Raw genomic sequence first — 7,449 nt, 5'->3', positions numbered from 1 at the left:
AGTTATTTATTCGTGTCATCACACAACTGTTTGCCAATAGTGAGCAAATTTTAGTGCCACGTCGTTGGCCTCTGCAAGATCCTTTACAGTGCATGTGTCATGCAGCATGTCACAGCTCAGGAGATGCTCCATGGTCTGGAGGCCCCTCGCAGTCTGCCGCATCTTCAGTATATCCACACTTCAGCATGTTCGATTTGCTCCTCCCCTGTTTAGACTGCGCCAGGTTATCCACGGTTGGTCGGAACCTGGTGGGAGTTTCTCAGAGGGAACGATTGCCGTGTGAATGTCTTCCGGAGATTTCTCTAGTATCTCTTCCCAGAGTTTGAGCCTTCTGGACGATGTCCTGCAGCCCAGGAGATGGACAGAAGAGAGGAAACTTCTGCATGATTTCAAACGCTGAGGTAGCAAAGGGTGGTCATGTAGGGGGTATCTTTCATCCTCTGATTGTCTGAGGCGTTTGTTTTGATGGGCTACACCTCTTCTGATTCCAGGAGGTGCAATGCCAGAGAGTAGGTGGTAGATGTCAGTCTAGGTAGGTTTCATGCATCCACTGAGGCAGCGACAGCTTGTGTTTAGCACAGGATCAATATTCCTTGCATGAGATGAGCACTCTCACACTGCGCAGGCATACGCGGCAGTGGAGAAGCAGAGAGCCAGAGCTGTTGATCGAATGGTTTTAGAATTTGCTCCCCATTTTAAGGTACTCAGCTTGTTAAGAAGAGCATTTCTGGAACTGAAACTTATTTCTGGAACTTTAAGCTTATATAAGAAAATAACTGCAGATGCTGGTAAAAATCGAAGGTATTTATTCACAAAATGCTGGAGTAACTCAGCAGGTCAGGCAGCATCTCAGGAGAGAAGGAATGGGTGACGTTTCGGGTCGAGACCATTCTTCAGACTGATGTCAGGGGGGCGGGACAAAGGAAGGATATAGGTGGAGACAGGAAGATAGAGGGAGATCTGGGAAGGGGGAGGGGAAGAGAGGGACAGAGGAACTATCTAAAGTTGGAGAAGTCGATGTTCATACCACTGGGCTGCAAGCTGCCCAGGCGAAATATGAGGCGCTGTTCCTCCAATTTCCGGTGGGCCTCACTATGGCACTGGAGGAGGCCCATGACAGAAAGGTCAGACTGGGAATGGGAGGGGGAGTTGAAGTGCTCGGCCACCGGGAGACCAGTTTGGCCAACGCGAACCCAGCGCAGGTGTTGAGCGAAGCGATCGCCGAGCTTGGTGATAAGCTTGGAGATAAGCTTGGTGATATGTGCTTTGTAGGTCAGAGATCGATCAAGAGTCAGTTCAGGTTAGCAGATGTACAACATTCGCCAACTTGTTCAATAGTTAGTTTAGTTTATTGTCATTAACACTGATACCAGGAAGGGATACGGTAGGTTTTCCTGTTTCTACAGGTCACAGCGATGATTGTGGAATTTTTTTATTCGCCAAAAATTAATTTTATTAAAATTTGCAAACGTACAAATCATTCACCTGTTAGTCATACAGTGTCAAAACAGGCCCTTCAGCCCAACTTGCCCACACCGGCCAACATGTTCCAGTTACCCTAGTCCCACCTGCTCACGTATGGTCCATATCCCTCCAAACCTGTCCTATCCATGTACCAGTCTAACTGTTTCTTAAAAGTTGGGATAGTCCCTGCCTCAACTACCTCTTCCGGCAGCTTGTTCCATACAGCCACCACCCTTTGTGGGAAAATGTTACCCCTCAGATTCCCATTACATTTTTTCCCCTTTCACCTTAAAGTTCTCCCTTCACTGTACATAACACGTTACCTTTACATTATATCTACATGGCGTCTTTTCAGAAACATTCCAAGGTTGTGTTTTTAAAGAGATTATTTTCCAACCCCTAGTGGTTGTCAAAAGCAATGCCAAGACCTGGCTCATTAATTTATTGGCTCAGATTTTCCAGTTGTAATTATGTTGCAAGTGCCAGCGTTCACTGTCATCTCACTGTGAAACTAACACTTAGCAAGTTTTGGAGTACAATCGTGCAAATATTGAAATCTAGAGATTGCTGTCAGTGACTTCCTCTCCCTCCACAGACCATTTTCTTTCTACACGTTGTCCAACACAACCAAGAAAAAACAATAATTGACAAAAAAGTATTCAAGCTAATTGCTAATTTTGCTGCCTGTAAAATATGCTGTACTTTTTTTTTGGTAATAAGTGTGAGCCAGCTTTACATGATGAACTCATACATAATTACTCCTTTGTAAATTCTCTCGCCCCAAAAATAAACGTTGTGGTTTGTACTTCTCTGGCAAATAATTTCACTCTGACATAATTTCTCTTTTTAACACATATTTCAATAGAATTAAAAATAAGTGTTTTTTGTTAAGTTTGATATTTCAGTTACTTGCATCTCATGGATATTCCAATTATTTGCACATAGTTTGTAAAAAATTTACACTATTAACGTAAACTTGTAGACATATGGAACTGCAATTCTGGTTTGCAATAAAGAAACCCAAACTGCTGGAGCAACTCAACAGATCAGCCAGCATCTCTGGAGAACTTGGAGAAGGGTCCTGACCTGAAACATTTCCTATTAATGTTCTCGGGAGATGCTGCAGTTACTCCAGCACTTTTGTGTCTTTAAAAAATATATAAGTGTGCCTGTTTTTCTTCCTGTAAGTCTTGTGTCATAGGTTGCTGACTCAATTGGGAGACATCGCTGTTGCTTAATGCATGGGATCCTGTAGAAATGACTCAGAACAGCTCCTGACCTTGAAAAAGAGGAACTCCATATTATGGAGTTCACCAGCTCTTTATCAACAATATTTTTTGAAATCAGCAGATAATACTGACGGCAAAATCTAGACTGTAGACACCTCTATCTCACGAGCTGCAGCAGATGGTTGTTTGGGAATTTCAAACATGTGTGAACACACATTAAAGTACACCTTGAAATTTTCAAATCATTTCAATGTACATATGACAACGTACTTCAACAACCAATTATGAGTGTGTTGAGATGCGCACATGTTTTTGGTCATCTGTGACAGCGCCCCCTATCGCTGGCTGACTGATCAGGATAGGGGGCGCTCTCGCAGGTTTGAGAAAGACTGAGCCTCTGGGATAAATCTGAGACCACCAGCATCCCTGTGTGATCATGATTGAGCTACTGGGAAGAAGCCCAAGACAGTCAGTGCCTTTATTGGGGTTAAGACTGAGTGGCTGGGGCAGGTCTGAGATACCAGTGCTTCTTCCTGCCCACAGACAACGAGGGACTGTACCCAAACACAGAGGCAAAGACAGAGCCACCAGTACTGCCTCTTCAACCCCAAAGCTGAGCCACCAGGATAAACCTGAGATCTCCAGGGTAAACCTGAAACAGCCAGCGCCTCCTCTCGAGGCAAGGGTGAACAGCAGGGAGAAGCTTAAGATTGCTATGCTTCCTCCTTCGAAGACTAGGACTGAGCTGCCGGGACAACCCCAAGATCGCCAACACACATGTGTGCTGACAGTGAGGGACAACGCCTTGTAGTCCTGGACTTACAACTATAAATAAAATATATCATGTCAGTTCACCTTACTGCGATTTTTAATGTGTTCACAGCCAAACCTGGCATCCCCACGAAATGTTTCCTGTGGGTTTCTGCCATCTTCCTACTCCATAAAATGTTAGTTTTAGATGTTTTATTGAGTGAATTCACTGGTACTTCAGAAAACTTCAGACTATAAATCTTGTGTGGAGAAGTTACCCACAGAAGGCTGTGGAGGCCAAGTCAGTAGATATTTTTAAGGCAGAGATAGATAGATTCTTGATTAGCACGGGTGTCAGAGGTTATGGGGAGAAGGCAGGAGAATGGGATTAGGAGGGAGAGATAGATCAGCCATGTTTGAATGGCGGAGTAGACTTGGTGGGGCAAAAGGCCTAATTCTGCTCCTATCACTTATGACATTTTCAGTGTGCAGTGATTTCAATGTCGCCCTGTGGCACCTGGTTTCTCTCACTGAAACAGGTGAAGATGCATAGTATAGTTAATTTGTGAACTGAACCCATTACAGCCACCGACAAATATTTTCAATCAAGTTTGATCTTCACAAGAAAATAAAACTCGCCCTGTCCTTTCTCTCTCTATGCTTTATTCCAAATTAAAGGTAGTTGAGAAATTTTCACGTTAACGGTTCTCCGAAATATTATGAAATTTTTGGTTTTCTGAAGATATTATTGACAGATACCCTTTTTAAAACCGCAAAGTAAAGGTACGTGGAAATAATCAATTAAACAGAACCTCTGAATTGGAGTTTAATGTTAGGGTCTTGCCAAAATGATCTTATTTTTCTGTTCAATATTTATTAGCAGCTTTGCTTTCCATGCATAAATTATTAACAATCCCACTTTCTACTTATCTCACTCAATGCTAATCCACAATTAAGGAAATCACTTAAACTGATTTAGCAATCTTATCATGTAAAATTCAGCATGAATTTAAAGGTGTTATTCTTTTGACCATGTCAGCAGTGTGCAATCAGGTAAGTTTGACAGTTGTAATATTCTCATTCAAACACTGATATCTATGTACTAAAACTCGTTTGTTTGTTCCTGAACTACAGCCAAAACGGTACACGGTAGCACGACAATTTTAGGCCCACCTTCCTCACCGCCGTCCCTTTGGTGATAATGGAAGACATTTCATTGAAATTGGTGTTATATTTTTTAAGTTATTCACATTTTAAAGTTTAAATCTATCTCCTAGGGAGAGAAGGGAGGGAGGGAGGGAGGGAGGGGGGAGGGGAGGGAAGGGAGAGGGGGAGGGAGAGGGGGGAGGGAGAGGGGGGAGGGGAGAGGGGGGGAGGAAGAGGGGAGGGAAGGAGAGGGGGGGTGGGAGGGGGGAATGGAGAGAGGGGGGAGGGAGGGTTAAGGGGGGGGTGAGGTGGGAGTGGGAGGGAGGGTGGGAGGGGAGTGGGGGGTGGGAGGGGAGTGGGGGGGGGGGAGGGGAGGGGGAAGCAGAGGGTGCTGCACCAATGCAGGAGAGGTTTGGGCCCAACGGGTCCATTTAGTCTAGTTAGTTATAAAGCTTGTAATTTTTATGGACCCCACAGAAAATAAGCTTTATTTATAATAGACAATATTGCTATTATTTAATGCACCAAAGCTGCTGTCAATTCCTACATAGGTAATAACATTATATTGATATGCAGACAACAGGAAGGCACCATAGTTTATTAGTTGTAGATTTAAGGTCATAGGAATAGCTGTAAAGTGAGAGGGACAAAGTTTAAATGAAATGTGCTGGGTAACTTTTTCTTACACAGAGGATGGTGGGTGCCTGGAATGGGTGGTGGAGGCAGATATAATAGTTATATTTGAGAGGCTTTTAGAAAGGCACATGGATGTGGATCATGTGCAGGCAGGTGAGATTAGTTTATCTTGGTATCATGTTCAGCACAAAGATTATGGACCAAATGTGGTCCTGCTGTACTTTTCTATAAACGAGCAAGGAACTGCAGATGCTGGTTTACGCAAAAGGACACACAGTGCTGGAGTAACGCAGCGGGTTAGGCAGCGTCTTCAAGAAGCGGCCCGACCCGAAATGTCACCAAGGATGCTGCCTGACCTGCTGAGTTACTTCAGCACTTTGTGTCCTGCACTTTTCTATGGTCTGTGTTTATCGAAAGGATCAAATTTTAAGTTAACTTGTGTATTTTTGGTTCTGACAGATTAGATATGTCGATGCCTTCTTCTGTGTTAGATAAATATTATGGCATTGAACTGAACCTTAGTCTTGTCTTCGGGCATCTAATAATTTAAAGCATTTAAAGTGTTAAGTTTATATTTTAAATATGTTTTGAAACCAATTTTCAGTGTTTCAGACGTCTTTTTTTCCAAATGTATATCAACTTTGGTTAAGTCTTGGAGTATTGTTGGATATTAAGGGAATAATGAAACTGAAGTAACTTTGGCAAAGATGTCTTTGAATGGCAGAGCAGAGTTGAAAAGCCAAATGCCGTATTCCTTAATTTCATATTCTTCTGTTTTATATATATTACTTTTGTTTAGTTGAAAGAATATAGCCTATTCTTTAAAATCTTCACAAAGGACAAAAAAAATCAATCAAGTAAAATCATTTCTGCAGACTTTTTTTAGAGAAGAATTAATTTTGGAGATTGAAGTTGCACACACACACACACACACACACACACACATAATTGTGTGTTCTCAGCGAAGTCTTGTATTGCAGCAAGACTTCCTTCCTCTAAATCCCATTCAATAAAAGTTAATTTACCATTTGCTTTCCAAAGTGCTTTCTGTGTCTTCTCTAAAAAGACTGCAGCAAAGGTTTACTTCATTGATTTTTTTGGTTGACAGGATTATTCTCTGAGGAGATTTTGACTGAATGTACCATATTCTCCGGAAGAATGAAAGGTGATATAAATGAAATATAAAAATAGTAAGAATGTGAAATTAAGACGGATTAGATGATCTTTTCCTTCAAATCTTTCAGCCTTAAATTTGCTGCTCATACACATTAAGAATTCATTCATGATCTCATTCCTCTCCATTTTTGACCTTCTTTAACCTAACAACACTCATTAGACAGTTTCTTCAAATGAATGTGGGTCTCACAACATCTAGGTATATAAAATAAAGACACAAAGTGCTGGAGTAACTCAGTGGTTCAGGCAGCAGAAGAACATGGACAGGTGACTTTTCAGCTCAGGACCCTTCTCTTAGGGATGCTGCCTGACCTGAGTTATTCCAGTGCTTTGTATCTTTTTATTGTAAGCCAGCAGCTGCAGTTTCTTGTTTCTACACCCAGGCATTTACATACAGGCACAACAAGCTTCGCCTCTTCAGACAGACTTGTCACCCCAAGAATCAATGTGTTTTACTTGCGCTGAACCTCAATCATAAGTTGTGTAGAAAGGAACTGCAGATGCTGGTTTAAACCGAAGATAAACACAAAAAGCTGGAGTAACTCAGCGGGACAGGCAGCATCTCTGGAGAGAAGGAATGGGTGACGTTTCGGGTCGAGACCCTTCTTCAGACATTAATTCAAAATAAATAGATTGTTGGATATTAAGGGAACAATGAAACTGGGGTAGCTTAGGTAATCATAGAACATAGAACATAGAAAATAGGTGCAGGAGGAGGTCTTTCGGCCCTTCGAGCCAGCACCGCCATTCAATGTGATTATGGCTGATCGTCCACAATCAATAACCTGGGCCTGCCTTCTCCCCATATCCCTTGATTCCACTAATTCCCAGAGCTCTATCTAACATTCCTAGAGCCCTAACGTCTGATGTCTTTGAATGGCAGACTGAAGAAGGGTCTCGACCCGAAATGTCACCCATTCCTTCTCTCCAGACCTGCTGCCGCTGAGTTACTCCAGCTTTTTGTGTCTATCTTCGGTTTAAACCAGCATCTGCAGTTCCTTCCTACACAACTTATGATTAAGGTTCAGCGCAAGTAAAACACATTGAT

This window comes from Rhinoraja longicauda, chromosome 16 (assembly GCF_053455715.1).
Source record: "Rhinoraja longicauda isolate Sanriku21f chromosome 16, sRhiLon1.1, whole genome shotgun sequence".
Taxonomy (NCBI): domain Eukaryota; kingdom Metazoa; phylum Chordata; class Chondrichthyes; order Rajiformes; family Arhynchobatidae; genus Rhinoraja; species Rhinoraja longicauda.
The sequence above is the reverse complement of the archived record's forward strand: the minus strand, read 5'-3'. Positions refer to the sequence as shown.